The 15,384-nt window shown below is 40.2% G+C and overlaps 1 protein-coding gene across 2 annotated transcripts in view; it reads right to left on the reverse strand.

Annotated features, from left to right (window-relative positions):
* PCCA (propionyl-CoA carboxylase subunit alpha) overlaps positions 1–15,384 on the reverse strand; it is a 240,178-nt gene that overhangs the window by 195,848 nt on the left and 28,946 nt on the right. The gene's annotated exons all lie outside the window — the stretch shown is intronic.

Below are 15,384 nucleotides of genomic sequence, written 5' to 3' on the forward strand. Positions count from 1 at the left end.
TAAGAACAATAAGTTGTTGTTGTTTAGTTGTTTAGTCGTGTCCCACTCTTCGTGACCCCATGGACCAGAGCACGCCAAAAGCAGCAGAAAAACACAAACAGCAAAAGCACAAACCACTCAAATGGATTTCATTTTTTAAAAAGCCCGCTGAATAAAACTGACTTCCAGGGCACACTTAAAAGTGGGCAATGAAGGGGCAAGACACCCTAGACTGTAAGTCATTCTATAATCTGAGTGCCGTAATTTAAAGAGAAGCTGTCTCATTTCCATCAACTGAATTTCTCTAGGTGGAGGTACAGCAAGAAGCTGAGTGACATGCAAGCAAGTTCATGTGGGAAGAAGCAATTCCTGGAATATTCCAGCTTTAAATCATTTTGGGACTGAAAGTCCAAAACCAGCACCTTGAATTGAACCCAGGAACAAACTGGCAGCGAGCAGAGCTGGTACAAAACTGGCACAATATGACCTGTCTTAGTAAACTCAGACAACAGCTGGGGCCATAGCATTCTGAATCAACTGAAGTTTCCAGAACATCTTCCAAGGAAGTCCCACATTGAGCTCATTACAGTAAGCCAATCTAGAAATGACTGGTTCTACTACTCCCAAGAAAAATGCAATTAGTGTACTAAATGAAGTTGGTTGAAAGAACTCCTGGTCACATGTATATCAAGAATCAGCCTGGATAGCTCAGTTGGTTAGAGAGTGGTGCTGATAACGCCAAGGTTGCAGGTTCAATCCCTGTATGGGACAGGGGCATATTCCTGCACTGCAGGAGACTAGACAAAATGATCCTTTATACTTTATAATTCTATGATTCTAAGTCTCCCAAACTGTGAACCTGTTGCTTCAAAAGGAGTACCACCTCTCCACCCAAGGGTAATCTTCACTTCCAAGATTATTATGTTTTACTTCATTCACCAACACTGATTCCAAAACAGCTACCTGCTGCCTTTCTGGGTTTCGATGAAGGGAACGAGAGACAGAGTTTGGTAACATATGCCAAAATATCCAGATAACCTCACTCAGCAGTTAAAGAGCATATAGGTGAAGAGCAGACTCTTCAGAATCCCATCAGTCAAAGGTCACACATTAGGAAACTCCAGCACCACCTTCTAGGAGCTGCTCTCCACTGATCAGAGCCACTGTAAGCAGTCACTCAACCATCCATCCCCAACAAGTTGGCCAGAAGCACCCCATGGCTGATTGTTTCAATTGGAATCTACAAAGATGTACTCTGCACTCCCTCCGCTAGCACAAAGTGACCAAGGGAGGCTCAGGCTCATAGTCAGATCAGAAACCAAGCTGGAATGGAACCAAGTAATGAGTTTAATTTTAAAAACCCACGCTTGGAAAAGGAAAGTGAAAAGAATAAGGCACTTTTTCCCTTTTGGCACACTTTCCAAATCAAAACAGAAGCCAAGGCCAATCTAGTGGTGTGTGCTGCAGTTCACATGTAGCTCCCTTGAAATGGTCTTCCCTCTAGTCTACTGAGCAGGCAGCATTTTGGTGCTGTAAGGTAGCCAGTGAACTTTAATTAGATTTATGCATTGCTTCCTAAAGCAAAGGAAATCCCAAAGTAGCTTGTAGAAAAGATAGAATACTAAAATACAACTCAGTACCACAGATCCACTGAGACAATATCAAAATACGAAAGAGTCACTTGGTGGTGGTTGGCACCTGTCTCTTAATCACAAAAATATCCACCCTCATCCAACACAGCAAAGAGCAACAGCAAATAAACCCAGAAAGTCAGACCATTAAGGCTGCCCTAATGGGTGGGAAGGACGCGGGTGGCGCTGTGGGTTAAACCACAGAGCCTAGGACTTGCCGATCAGAAGGTCGGTGGTTCGAATCCCCGCAGTGGGGTGAGCTCCCATTGCTCGGTCCCTGCTCCTGCCAACCTAGCAGTTCGAAAGCACGTCAAAGTGCTTCCGGCGGGAAGGTAAACAGCGTTTCCATGTGCTGCTCTGGTTCGCCAGAAGCGGATTGGTCCTACTGGCCACATGACCCGGAAGCTGCATGCCGGCTCCCTTGGCCAATAAAGCGAGATGAGTGCCGCAACCCCAGAGTCAGTCACGACTGGACCTAATGGTCAGGGGTCCCTTTACCTTTTAATGTGTGGGAAAACATGATACTCGCAAGTCCATGAGTATCATAGTGCCCAGAAAGGCCACAAAACCATGCAAATCATATGTTGGTCATAGCATAAGGAAACCAGGACAACCACTGCCACTCAGGACTATCAATTCAGGTCAGCATCAACATGTTTACAGAACTGGGTGTGCCTTTTTATTACCCCTGCATTCACATGCATACTTCTACTTACCTTCTTGCTGCAGAAGAAATAAAATCTGATCAGCTGCATTCTTCGCCCTCACAGAGCCACCCACCTGCACTGTTTTCATATAGCCCTCTCTATAACTGTAAACAGCTGAAGACGCTTTCCATTCTGCAGTTACCACTAACTTAAATGCAAATGCCTAATTAAAAGTAAACACACAACACAGCTCACAAATCCCTCAAGAGTGCCTAAGATCACCCACTGTCCCAGTTATGCAGAGTACGTCAACCTTTTATATCTTGAGGTCTTAAGGAACTGATCCCTCCAATAAAAACCCCTCACCCTCCAAAAATCAAGTGCATCAGTGCTTTATGAATTATACAGTCAGCCTGTTTTGAACATTAGCTGGGATTTTAAGAATTTACACAAAGAAACCTCATCAAACTAGTAATCCTCTGGGTTTTCCCCCCAGCTCAAATCAATATTACAGAGCAAGGAATGATGTTGCAGTGTAAAGTGGATTCACTCAATTGACCCAAACAGCATAATACGTCTCAGCAAGACAAACCACAATTAGCTTGTCCCATAAAATGAGGGTAATGAGTAAATCCTTTGTAATGTTGCTTCTCACTCCTTCACATACAAAGGCATAACGAAGTCCTGAATTAAAAATCAATTGAATGCAAATTATCTTTGAATCCACTGTTTCAGCTGTTAACCAAGGAAGGAGGTATGATTGCCAAACCTTGCAGAGGCAGACAAATCAAAATCAAAATATATTTAGGCGTAAAGTGCACAGCACTGTAGAAGTTTGAAATCAAAATAACTAGACCAGGGTGGTCCAAGGCATGGCCCTTCCAGCTTTGGGAATGAGGTGGGAGGACTCTAGGACACCTGCCAGAGCCTTGTGCCTCCTTTCCAAAACCCATTACCTTACCAACTTTGGGAAGGCAGCACAAAGTCTGGGGAGGCGGGCGGTGCTCAAATTTTGGCCTTGCTTTCCCCCTCCCCACTTTAACATGTGACAAGACAGTTTGTGGCCCTTGGCTTCCATGTCAGAGTACTCTTGCGGCCCACTTGGCATGAAAAGCTAGGCCACTGTGACCTAAACAAATATGTCAGCTGAGAGAGTGGCAGCATTGGGTTTAAGGTGTGCCCATAGCTGAAGTGGCATGTAGCCTGTTGCCCAATCCTAACAGCTATGTTCTACCCTCTACTATCAGAAACAGTGTGCCACAGAATACCAGTTGATGGGATTCTCAGAGTGTTAAGAGTGTGAATGCGTACAGGACATATAGGCTTCCCATACGCCACTGTGAGTACAGGATGCTGAACTAGATAGGTCTTTGGCCTGATCCTGTAGGGTCCTACTTATACTCATGTTTTGACATTATGAACCTCAGCAGGAGACAGACAAAAAAAGACTGGATCAAGAAGTATCCCAAAAGCTGCAAACCTGTTACTTCAGAGGAAGTAGGACTTGACCAAGAACTGGCTAAACACCATTTCCCTGAACCAGAGAACCATCTACATGCAGGAGCTCCATGTTACCAGGATTAAGCTTCACTTTATTGCTCTCATCCAGTCTATTACTGAATCCAGGCACAAGTTCAGTACTTCTGCATCTTCCCCTGCCAAGTGTTTCTATCCTTATTATGTTCTCTTTAATTTCAATGTCAGATGTGTGTCCCTTTTAAACTTAACTGTAGCCAATAGAAACCAGTAAGTACACATATATAATATTTTTAGTCATCTTTTTAAGTTTGTCCTTTTTTATTAAATATAAACACAAATGAAAACAACAAATGTATCCACTGTATCTTAATTTGTTAACAACACCAGAAGATGTCAGGAAATACCTGTTGGTAGAAGCATTAAGATATCCATATTTCCTGAACTGGATCTGCCAAGGAGTCCTGGAAGTAGTTGTATTGGTATAAATGATAAGGTCCCAACATACTGTATAAAAATGTTCTGGGTCTTCTAAGCCTTTAGAAACCTTTATATTATGGGTCACCTTTGGTTGTCTTTTCTGCAGTTGCCAGGCTCCCATATATTTAGAAGTGAGAGCCACAGGGTCATCTTTGACATGATTTATTTGGACTGATGAAACCTGTGTGCTGGCTAATAAAAATGGCATTTTCACTGCAGTTTCGTATATGATGTGCAGAGTTATGCCCCCTTAGCAAGTGTGCAGAGGCATACCATCTACAAAGCAAACAATTTACTCTAGTTCATTCTCTTTTTGTTCAGGGCATGTTCATACAAGTAGTTTCCTTCAAGGGCGAGTAGTCCTATAGTTCTTGGACGGTGCTCATGTGCGTAAAAATGTGACCCCAAAAAAATCATGAATACTGTACATCCAAGAAGCATTTACTGCAATCACAGAAACACTTTTTCAGCCACTGCACTGGCAGAAATTGCTGCCATCCAAGTCAGGCTGCCCCATTCACATGCTGTTACCCATGCAAGCATAAGCATGCTTATGGGACTGCACATGTCTTCCTTGTGGAAACCTCATTTCCCAGAAAACAAGCCCTCCAAAAAGCATAAAATCTGAGGGGGAGACTTACAAAGGTATGAACACAGAAAGGTATGTGTGTGTGTTATAGATATGAACATATTTTTAGTACCGCACACATGATGGTTCTAGCTAAATCCTCTTTCCTGTTAGCAATTAATTTTTTTCCCTGCCTGCTAAATAAAGTCATATTCCCTGCTGGTGGCAAATGATTGGTTTACCTACAACTCCAGGGGGTTTAGCTATCAGTCCCTTTAAGAAGCTTTGACAGTTTAACCTGCTGGGCTCACAGCACCCATGGGAGGGCCTTACTTGCAGTTTTACTTTCTGATGCTGCTGACCACTAATACTGACTCCATAGATAATGGATTTCAATAACAACCTCCTACAGGTTAACACTTTTGAGTAGCATCCATGATACTGCTTTAATTAAGTTAATACATGAAGGTCGCAGTTTGGTAGGAAGTTTTTAATAAATTTGGCAGCGCTTACAATAATAAAAAAAATGTGTGGCTCATCTGTACAGTAACTCCAAGATAAGTTTACCTACAGATATAATCCGATCTGCTTGTGGATTTATGGAATGCTTCAATTCCTTTTAAAAAGTAAACTATTACTTCTGCTTCCTAGAAATATGCACATTTCTAACAGAAAGTTTCGTGACAGATATGAAATGTATGATTCTGCCATGCTGGGTGCAGAATGGGTTTACCTGGTGCACAAAATAGACCACCTTCCACCACAGAGGGGAAGAAAAAAAATTTTCCTGCAAGGTGCATGAGATTAATGCTTCAACTTGACTTCAGATGCCAAGTGTTTAATATTAAAGAGCTTTGCAGAAACGCAAGAACAGAACCCAAACTACTACTTTCTATTTTAAATAACTAATTCATGTATTTGAAAGGCAGCCATTTGTTACGTTTAGTTAGCAGACTTGATTTTAAAGCAAGCCTCAAATTGTCACATTTTTCCTTGGACGGTGTACTTTCAGAGAATGTACGTACTAAAAAAATTACATTCCTTTTGGCTGAGTACTTTACCTGCAAAGATACACTCAGAAATAGGGAAGGTATTTTTTCCTTACAATCTTAAACCTTGATAGGCAGTACAGAGGGTAGTAAGAAACCAGCATGGGAGCTATTTAATATACTTCTTGATTAACTCGTTGCCTGTCCACTTCTCCCACAGACATGTACTAACATGTCATAATCGTCATAATTCCCATCATCCCCACAGCTAGCACACAAGCTCCTTGATTAGTACACAACTCCCAGACGAGCTACTGCTAATGCTAAATAACTCCCTTCAGTCTCCTGCTACTATACCTCAGGCTCCCAATTAAACATAATGTCGCTGATTAGCCATATTAGTCCAGACAAATTTCTGCCAAGGATTCTACTCTACCGGTACTTATTTTCAGCAAAGCCTCCACTCCCACCACCCTCCCAAAAAAAGGGGGGGGGAGACCATGGAAGGTAACAGTAAGAAAAGAAAAAACCACAATAAGGTGGTTTATTTAAAATCAAAGTCAGTATAAGGATTTGACATTGATACTAAATAATGATAACATGACATTGGGAGAAATAAAGCTCTCTTCTTCTTAAAAACAATTTTCAATTTCTGTTCAGATCGTCACATTTATTTATAAATTTGCTGTTGATAAAGCCTCATCAACTAAAAACACTAAGTTTAATTGCTATTAGTTGGTTTAGCACACCAAACCAGTGCAGATATAAAACAATTGGACCCAAACACATGTACTCACTTTTCCAGTGATTCATCTCATGCAAAAAAAACCTCCAAGTCAAATAATCTGATTATTGTGCTTCCTTGGTGTGTGTGTGTGTAAATATATATTGGTGGGTGGGTGTGTAAATATATATATATAGAGAGAGGGGGGGGGAGTAAGTCCCACTGAACTATCTGGTCCTTATTTCCAAGCAGACATATAAAGAATTACACTGTAAACCATTTTAGGGCAATGCTGATTCAGCAACCACTTAACATGTTCTCTCTGTTTACTACATTGACCATACAGACTTCTTAACCTTCTTTATAAAAAACATTAAGTAACAAGGTTTTTTGACAACATGACAAAGTCCAACCACTAAGCATTGTTTTAATTAGTTACATTATAATTACCAATTTATTTTATTATTTTATTAAATTTGTCCATCACTTTACCTTGCCCAGGGCAACCCAAAGCAACTTAAAACCAAACAAATAAATCCTACAGATATACATTAAAACCATGGGGGTGGGGGACACATTAAAAACATCCCACCAACTTCTAAAAAGCTACAGATTGTTAAAAGACCAAAAGGCCTGGTTATAGAGGAAATGTTTTTTCCTGGCACCTAAACATATATGTAGTGAAAGTACCAGGCAAGCCTCCCTAGGGAGAGCATTTCTCAAGAAGGCAGCCACCACAGAAAATGCCCATTCTCGTGTTGCCACCCTCCAGACCTCTTGCAGAGTAGGCACATCTCATCTCAGATGATGAGAGCAAGGTCCAGGTTGGCTCATATGGAGAGGGATGGTCCTTGAGGTATTGCGGTACTGAGCCTTTTAAGGCTTTATATAGGTCAAAACCAGCACTTTGAATTGAGCCTGGAAGCTAACTGGCAGCCAGTGCAGTCAAGCCAGGACTAGCACTATATGCTCAAACTATCTTGCCCCTGTTAGCAACCTGGCCACTGAATTCTGCACTAGCTGAAGTTTCCAAACATCTTCAGAGACGGTGTCATATATAATGTGTTGCAGTCATCTACCCAAGTGGTTACCAGAGCCTGGACAACAGAAGTCAGGCTATTCCTAGCCAGATAGGGGCACGGCTGAAGCTGATGTAAGACACTCCAAACCACTGAAACTACATGAGCATCAGGAGTCAGCAATGGATCCAAAAGGACCCCCAAGATGTGTACCCACTCCATCAGATGGGGACAACCTCCAATCCATCCATCCAGTCTAGGTAATCACTCACTAACCAATGCTCAATTCTCTACATTCAAGAACTTATCACACTGAAACTTCTATAACCACTAACCAGAGCTATAAACAAAGTAGGATTTAGTCATTTTATATTAAAAAAATGGGGGGGGGGCTCCTTGCACATCCCTTGCTGTCTAGGCAAGATAAACAATAGTTTTCTAAAATAAGGGCATCTATATCATTCTGTCTACTATATTAGCAAACTCAGATCACAAGTGTCCATGGGACCAAGGCAAAAAGGAAGCCTCTAAGAAACAAGAAGTGGGTATCAGTATTATTCACAAGAGCTGTGAGGTCTCCAGAAGTACAGAAAAGAAAAGTTATTTAAACCAAAGGGGGCAAAACCCAATTACAAACCAAAAAAACCACAACAGTGAGGACTGCCAGTGAGGGGGGAAAACGGAGGATCTTACCTGCTTGAGGAAGCCTAAACTAGAGCACTCATATAAGGAGGCAAGGGTACACCACAAGGTTTTATTTGCCATTCCCACTTGCATTCCCACTTACACCTTGAAGTAAGAACAATGTTAGATAACCCAATTAAAGTTAGCTATGTAAGCAGGGTTGCCTGGTGGACACAATTTTTCCACCATAATGCTTCAGGGGAAGGTATTCTATTCCCCTTCTCCTGAAAACAGCATGAACCAAATATGGAGACCCAACTTGTAACACACACATTTATCTAAAATCATAAATATGCCACATATGCAACCAGTATGCAATTTTTGAGTCTTAGAATGTGTTTGTAATTTGATAGTTCTAACAGTTTAGCTAAATACAAATGTCAGAAAGTAGCTAATGATGCATGGTCTCACTATTTACTGAGTAAATGTGCATAGCAAAGCTAACCTTAGAGTCTATCTATTAATGGCAAATGAGTAGAAGAGAAAAATTAGAAAACACAATGGTTTTTTTAAAAAGATGAAATTTTGATAAGCTCTTCCCCGAGGTCCTCTCACCTTTGTCTACACTGATGCATTCCCATCTTAATTTACCTGATCATTAGCTTCCAGTTTGTTCAGCTGGAAACCAAAAACAAACACTAATTACTTTGACATCACAAAGTCAGAGCTGTCCTCACCATCTCCCCAGACAGCAGGGATAAATTATAAAGGGTAGCCATGATAATATCTTGATAAATGATGAGTCACATCACCTCTTTTGTCAATCATCCATGAGGGCTCACACATGATACCACTCAATCTCATTACTGTATCCTAGGGCTAGGAAGACAATACACACCAGGAGTCATATTTCAAACAGCAGGCCACCATGATAAGATGCAACTCAGTAGATGGTTGATAAATTCCCATTGGCTTTTTGTTTTAACATAACTGTCAAATACTTCTGCTGCTAAGTACTATGCAGACACGAAAGGCGAAAGTGCACGCTTAAAGCTACTGATTATTCCTTGGGAAAATATGCACGTAATATTCTTCTTTTAAAAAGAAAAAGAAAAGTACAAAAGCATCACTTCGAATTACAACAAAGCTTACTTTTTTATATAAAAATACAATTCTGAAAGGCAAGCATCAAGACTTAGTGCTGTCATAGCTAGAGATCTCCTTCCTGAACATCCAGAAAATAAAAACTCAGGACAGACACAAACTGAACAGTTTCCATACTTTCTGCCTTTGAAGAACCATTTCCACTTAACTCATCTACCAAGGAACCCCACACAGGTTATGGGGCATGGACAGTTTGTTTGCGACACTGGTGAGGCCCATTGGGCTTCACCAGAGCTTTTGACTTGCCCACATGGACTAAGAATGTGACTTAGAACATACTGGATACTTTACAGCGCCTGTACATTATAGGGGATGATTAATAGAGGTGGGCAAGTTGTCTTTTATGAATGCCTACCCATTATTAGTCATCTTTCCATTGAGGAACCCCTGACAAGGTTCCCTGGAGAACAGTTGGAAAGCCACTGACCTTGACCTAGATCGTTAGGTATCTATTTTTAAAAGGAAGAGAACAGCCAGAGGCCATGTTGTTGCATAATTACACTCCTTATTTATTCCCCAAGTCACAATTTAAAAAGTAGAACCCATACAGAGTGTATCCCTTAGCTTCTTTGAGCCAAGAATGTGTTATGCCTTAATGCAAACACACCCATCTTTTAATTCGTCATCAAAATGACCCGTAACCAAGCCGTTGCATAAAATATTCTCACTGAACCCACAGTCTAAGCAGGGATGGCTAATCTTTTTTGTCTGAGAGGCATTTTCACAGTGGGCCAACCATCAACAATTGACAGATCTGATGATCAAGAAAGGGGTAAATCGCATCAGGTCATTGGGCTAGTGATGTGTCATATGTACCCTTTTCTCACAAACATACCCCCCCCCCAAAAAAAACTGGTGGGAATTAAGAAAAAATTGCTTCTTCCGTTGCCATTTCTGGTACATTTCTGCAAACCCAGCAGACACACCGATGGTAACAGGTTACCAGGTAGATAGTACTGCTGAAGCATTTTCTGACACCACACTGTACAGATGCATTCTAGGCAAGGTGAATTTCATTGCTAGATGTTCAAGACCTGACATAGCTGTAAGCACTAACCTGCTTAGCAGACATGCCAACAATCCTACTGTTCAGGATTGGAAAGCGCATAGCCCACTTTTTGAAGGGGACTTTGCACTACAGACTGAGGTTCACAAGTCAGAAGACTGGAGGTCTTGAAATCTTTGCAGATGCTAGTTTCAGAAGTGACACCACAGATGGTACCAGCACTTCTGGAGTGTGCTACATGTACAACCATTGTCTGTTTGACTGGCTGTGCAAAAAGCAGACGACAGTAAGCCTAAATTCCTGTGAGGCAGAACTCAATGCCCTGTCATTTTCACTCATGGATTGTGAATGGTTGATGCAACTGTTTCAGGACATCAAGGTTTCTGTGAAATGTCCTATACAGGTGTATCAAGACAATAGATCCTGTTTGGCTTTGCTGAACTCAGAGAGTTGCAAGCAAAGTACCAAATACTTGCAGATTAAGTTACATTGTGCAAGAGAGTGTATTCAGAAAGGACTCATTCAGGTGTCCTACATGCCAGGAAACAAAATTCCTGCAAAATTCTGTTGTCTAAGGTTGTTAACAGAGAATAACTTAAGGTTTATGTATGGAGGTTGCAATTGGGTTGAACCACAGATACTACAGGTTGCACGGAAAGGGGGAGGATATTAGGATATAGTTCCTTCCATTCTACCTTAAAAGAGTACAGGCATGACTGTTGTGTGTCACATGCCTGTTTACTCCCAGCACAGTCTGCTGGGAACTTCCGTTTATATATTACTTTTGCTTTGCTGCTGTTTTTGCTGGAGTCAAAGGGAAGCAGGCATGTTTTCCTTTGTTCCTGAATTATGCTGAATAAAATGCTGTAAATACTGCTTACACATGGCTCTGTCCGCCTCTTCCGTTGTGAGAATATTTATTCACTCTGCTGATAGAGCGTGCCGAGTCTCTAAACGTATCTGAGGCTCGTGTCGCTGTTTGATGCTGTTCCAAGGGAGACTGGTGATCGCCCAGCTGCCGGCCGGTGGCTGGAGCCAGCTGGGGGCCTGTCTAATGCCGTCTCCCCAGCAGTATCCCAACAGTACACTCTCTTCAAAATATCCTAATATATTATGTAAGAAGTTAGTGGCAACCTTCACTGCTTCCTGAACTGTTTGCTCTGATATCCTTCTACAATAGTGAAACACGTTACCCATCAAAAATGAAAAGTATGGTAATCATTTCCAACATTGACATTACACAACAAGGGTCGCAACACTAATAACAGGCAAAATATACACACTCATTTCGTGAGCCCACCTCAATACAGTCTATCCCTTTTAAAAAGAGAAGTAGTTGGAATTTCATTTCTAGCTCCTGACATAGACAAATATTAAGTCTTTAAGATATTTTTCTACCACTTCAGCAAAAAATCCCACAGTAACGGAATTTTTTAAAACGTAAGGAAAGTTAATCATAAATAAAAGCAGCAAGGTCTTTAAAGCCATATAAAAATCAAACAACTTGGCAACAATTTTATCTAAAAGACTGATAAAATATATCCTCCTTTGCCTGGAGCCACAAGAACAACAAAGTAGGCACTAGGTGGACCTCTCTGGGAAGAGCATTCCATATCTGGGGCACCACCACTAAAGGCTTCTCCATGTTAGCTGTGTGGTTTCAAAGTCGCACTCCATGGCAAATTGTAAATCAAGTATCTAACAAAACCTAGAAATTAAAAGTTAAATCCAAGGTGTCTCAGATGGCAGAGATTAAAATCAGAATAACTTAGGTAGCGTTAGAGAGCAAAATACCCTGTCTGATAATATTGTCTTATGCAGAAGTCAATGCAAGCTAGTTCCTTAACTTTCCCTAAGGACACCAGTGAGCAAAAAGAAACAGAACCTGAATAAGCCCAAAGTGTTGTATTATCTAGTGATCATTTTAATAGCTATAAACCTCTAGTCTATGACAGCTGGTCACACTATTTAGGACAAATTAATGATATGAGTTACAGCTAGAATAAGAGCTTATCAAGGAATATATATTTGTGTTACAAAAGGAATTACTATGGCTGTTTAAATAAAAATATTGTGAAGAAGAAGAGTATTTTTATAGAAAAATATTTTATATTAAAATATAATGAAGAGGTAAAGTGGGGCTTGCCATCATATTGATATGATAATTTCAGATATATAAATAATATTTATTTTCTCTTTCCCCTGACATAAATAAAAACTGGACACATGAAGATGAAAAAAGGCCTCCGTTTCAGAGAAATTTGTAAATAAGATTGCATGCCTCAGTCTAGTCCAGACAGTACATTCTGCTTCCACTTCAACATTCTAGCTCTTGCCAGAGCTCGTTGTCAAAACATTAGCTATTTAAGCTTCCCTTTTTAAAACTGCACCAGAAGCCAACAAATAGGACTTGGAAGGAACTAAAAGAGTTTCCACCAGCAGCTGCTATGAAGGACAAGTTGATAAGCATGAATAATCTAAAACACTGCTAAACTGAAGAAAACCAAAGTTGATTTTATTTATACATTTTTCCTTCAAGGAGGATAATGGTATACATGGAGCTTGTCCCGTTTTATCTTCACAACAATCCTCTGTGGTAGAATTAGGCCGAGAGATGGTGAGTGACCCACTGTCCTCTAGTGAGCTTTATGGCAAAGCAGAGATTTAAAGTCTGGGGACACACATATGGAGGAAATAGATGGAAAAGCATATTAAGACCACTCTGTTGGTGCTGACTTCACATCTTATTTATCTGTCCAAGATGTGCTCAAGAAACATGAAAGGCATCAACTAGGTAGCTCATCTGACAAATACGGGAGAAGAGGTCATAGAGGTGGTAGAATATGAGAAGACTGCATCTACAGAGACAGCACCTCACATCTCAACACTGAGAAATCATCTTCATAAGCCAATAAGAGTAATATTGAATTTCCCTTCATAAGGCAATCATAAGCAATAAAAGAGAAGTTATTTTCAAAAAAGATTGAATTCTGTTCACACTGACGGCCAGTGCACAATAAAAGGTCCAAAAAGTTATATGCCAGTTCAGGAATTAAAGGAAAAATACATGGCCAAGACCACCTGCTTTGAGAAGCCTGAAATTAATGACACAGCTTTATATTTCCAATGAGAACATGGTAACAGAACAACCTGATCCTTCAAGAACTGTAAATCAGGCTGGTCCATGTGAACCATTAATTCATTGACACAATGGGCTGAAATGAAGACCACTAGAAGAATGACTTTGTATAACAGCCAATGGAGATCAGAGACTCAAAAAGTTTTTTCTCCATCAGGGAAGCAAACACAATAAACATCTCATTGGGGACTATACAGCAAGTGATGAGGTATCATATTTGCCAATCCTCAAAGAAACTTAACAAACCTTGGCCATGTGTTTAGAGAGGAAAGAGCTGAACCACACTTAGTCAAAACCTGGCTTAGCTCAATGCAGTGTGGCAATAAAAAAAACCAGGGAGGAGCAAAGATCTGTGAGCTGCTCTCCTGGATCCTGGGCTTGGAAATAAACAAAGGTAATAAATTGAATGGACTGAACAGGAGTCAAATAGGGTTTCTCCAAATCAACCATAACATCCAAGGAATGCTGCTATGCTACTATGAATGGGTGAGGAAGATAGATGGTGTGCTCCTATTATCCCAGGACCTATTGGGGGTCTACAGGGGACTGTTTTTATTTTAAACAACAAAGAACCTATGAAGACGCAGGAACAATATAGAGGGTACTACCCTACTTAAAATCAAACTCACTGGGATGATGTCTGAACGACACAACTGTCATTTCCACTTAATAAACACAAGCTTCTATACACCATTAATTCTGGGTGATCACTCCTAATTTTTCCTAAGCAAACACTCACATCAAATTACACAATTACTCTCCCACCCCCACTCCCAAAATAAAAGGAGAGCGGGGAAGGAATAATCACATCTGATTATGCTTCTATCTGCATTTGACGACAACTGGTTTCATGTGTATTTAAAACACATATTTTCAATTCTGCACTGGATTTCTATTGAGTTACGCAACTACTCCCAGATATGGAGAAGACCTATTCTATCTATTCTGCTGCTCACCATTTACACAATACTCCATACACGTGTTTATTTTCCAGCCAAAGTTAAAAACCTTAAGTCCCACAGATTTCAATGAGAAAAGGCTAAACAATCTTACTGTGTGATGGGGATAATTGTTTCATCAAGATGACATAATTTGCAATCCTAAACGTATTTGGATTTTTAAAAATTCTGTAGTACCTGAAGTCCTCACTAAGATGACCTACGAGGCTAAAGTCAACCTTCACTGAAGTAAACACTAATAATCTTTTACTCAACCAAAATTCCTGTAATTACTTTCCCATGGGATTTTCAAGTCATTTATAGTTTATTACATTTTAAGGATACGGAGTCCCTGCTGTGTTAAAAATGCCAAATAAAATTATCCCTCATTCACTGCTTTATGCTATGACTTCTTTTCTTCCCATCCAATTAGTGTTACCCTGTTCTTTATGTATCATAAAAAATTTAACTACACGTATGTAAAACTTAAAAGAAATGCTAGAGGTCTATTGTACATAGTAATACTACCAATACCATACTCATGGCAGAGGAAGAACTTTCATCCCAAAGACACTGTTTTTAATGGAACGCAAAACTTCAGACTGAAGTGCCTACCCTTCCACAGTCTACAAAAAAAGCAGAAAATGCATTGCCTACATTGAATTATTCAAGCATGACAACTTGCAATCTTTTCTGATGAAGAGCACTATACAAATACTTTACGAAGCTTTAAATACTTTTATTTTTATAGTCAAATTAACCTTCAGTTGCAGAATAGCAAAAAAAAAAAAAAAAGAATTTGAACCATTGCTAATGAAGACATTAACATTCCTTAACGACTTCTTCTCACACTTAACATTTTTATCCATCTCTCCTCTTTCACATATATTATCTCAGCAATTCTTATAACAATGCTATAAGGTAAAGGTAAAGGTACCCCTGCCCGTACGGGCCAGTCTTGACAGACTCTAGGGTTGTGCACTCATCTCACTCTAGAGGC

Source organism: Podarcis erhardii (genome assembly GCF_964252035.2).
Source record: "Podarcis erhardii genome assembly, chromosome: 4".
In the NCBI taxonomy this organism is placed as follows: domain Eukaryota; kingdom Metazoa; phylum Chordata; class Lepidosauria; order Squamata; family Lacertidae; genus Podarcis; species Podarcis erhardii.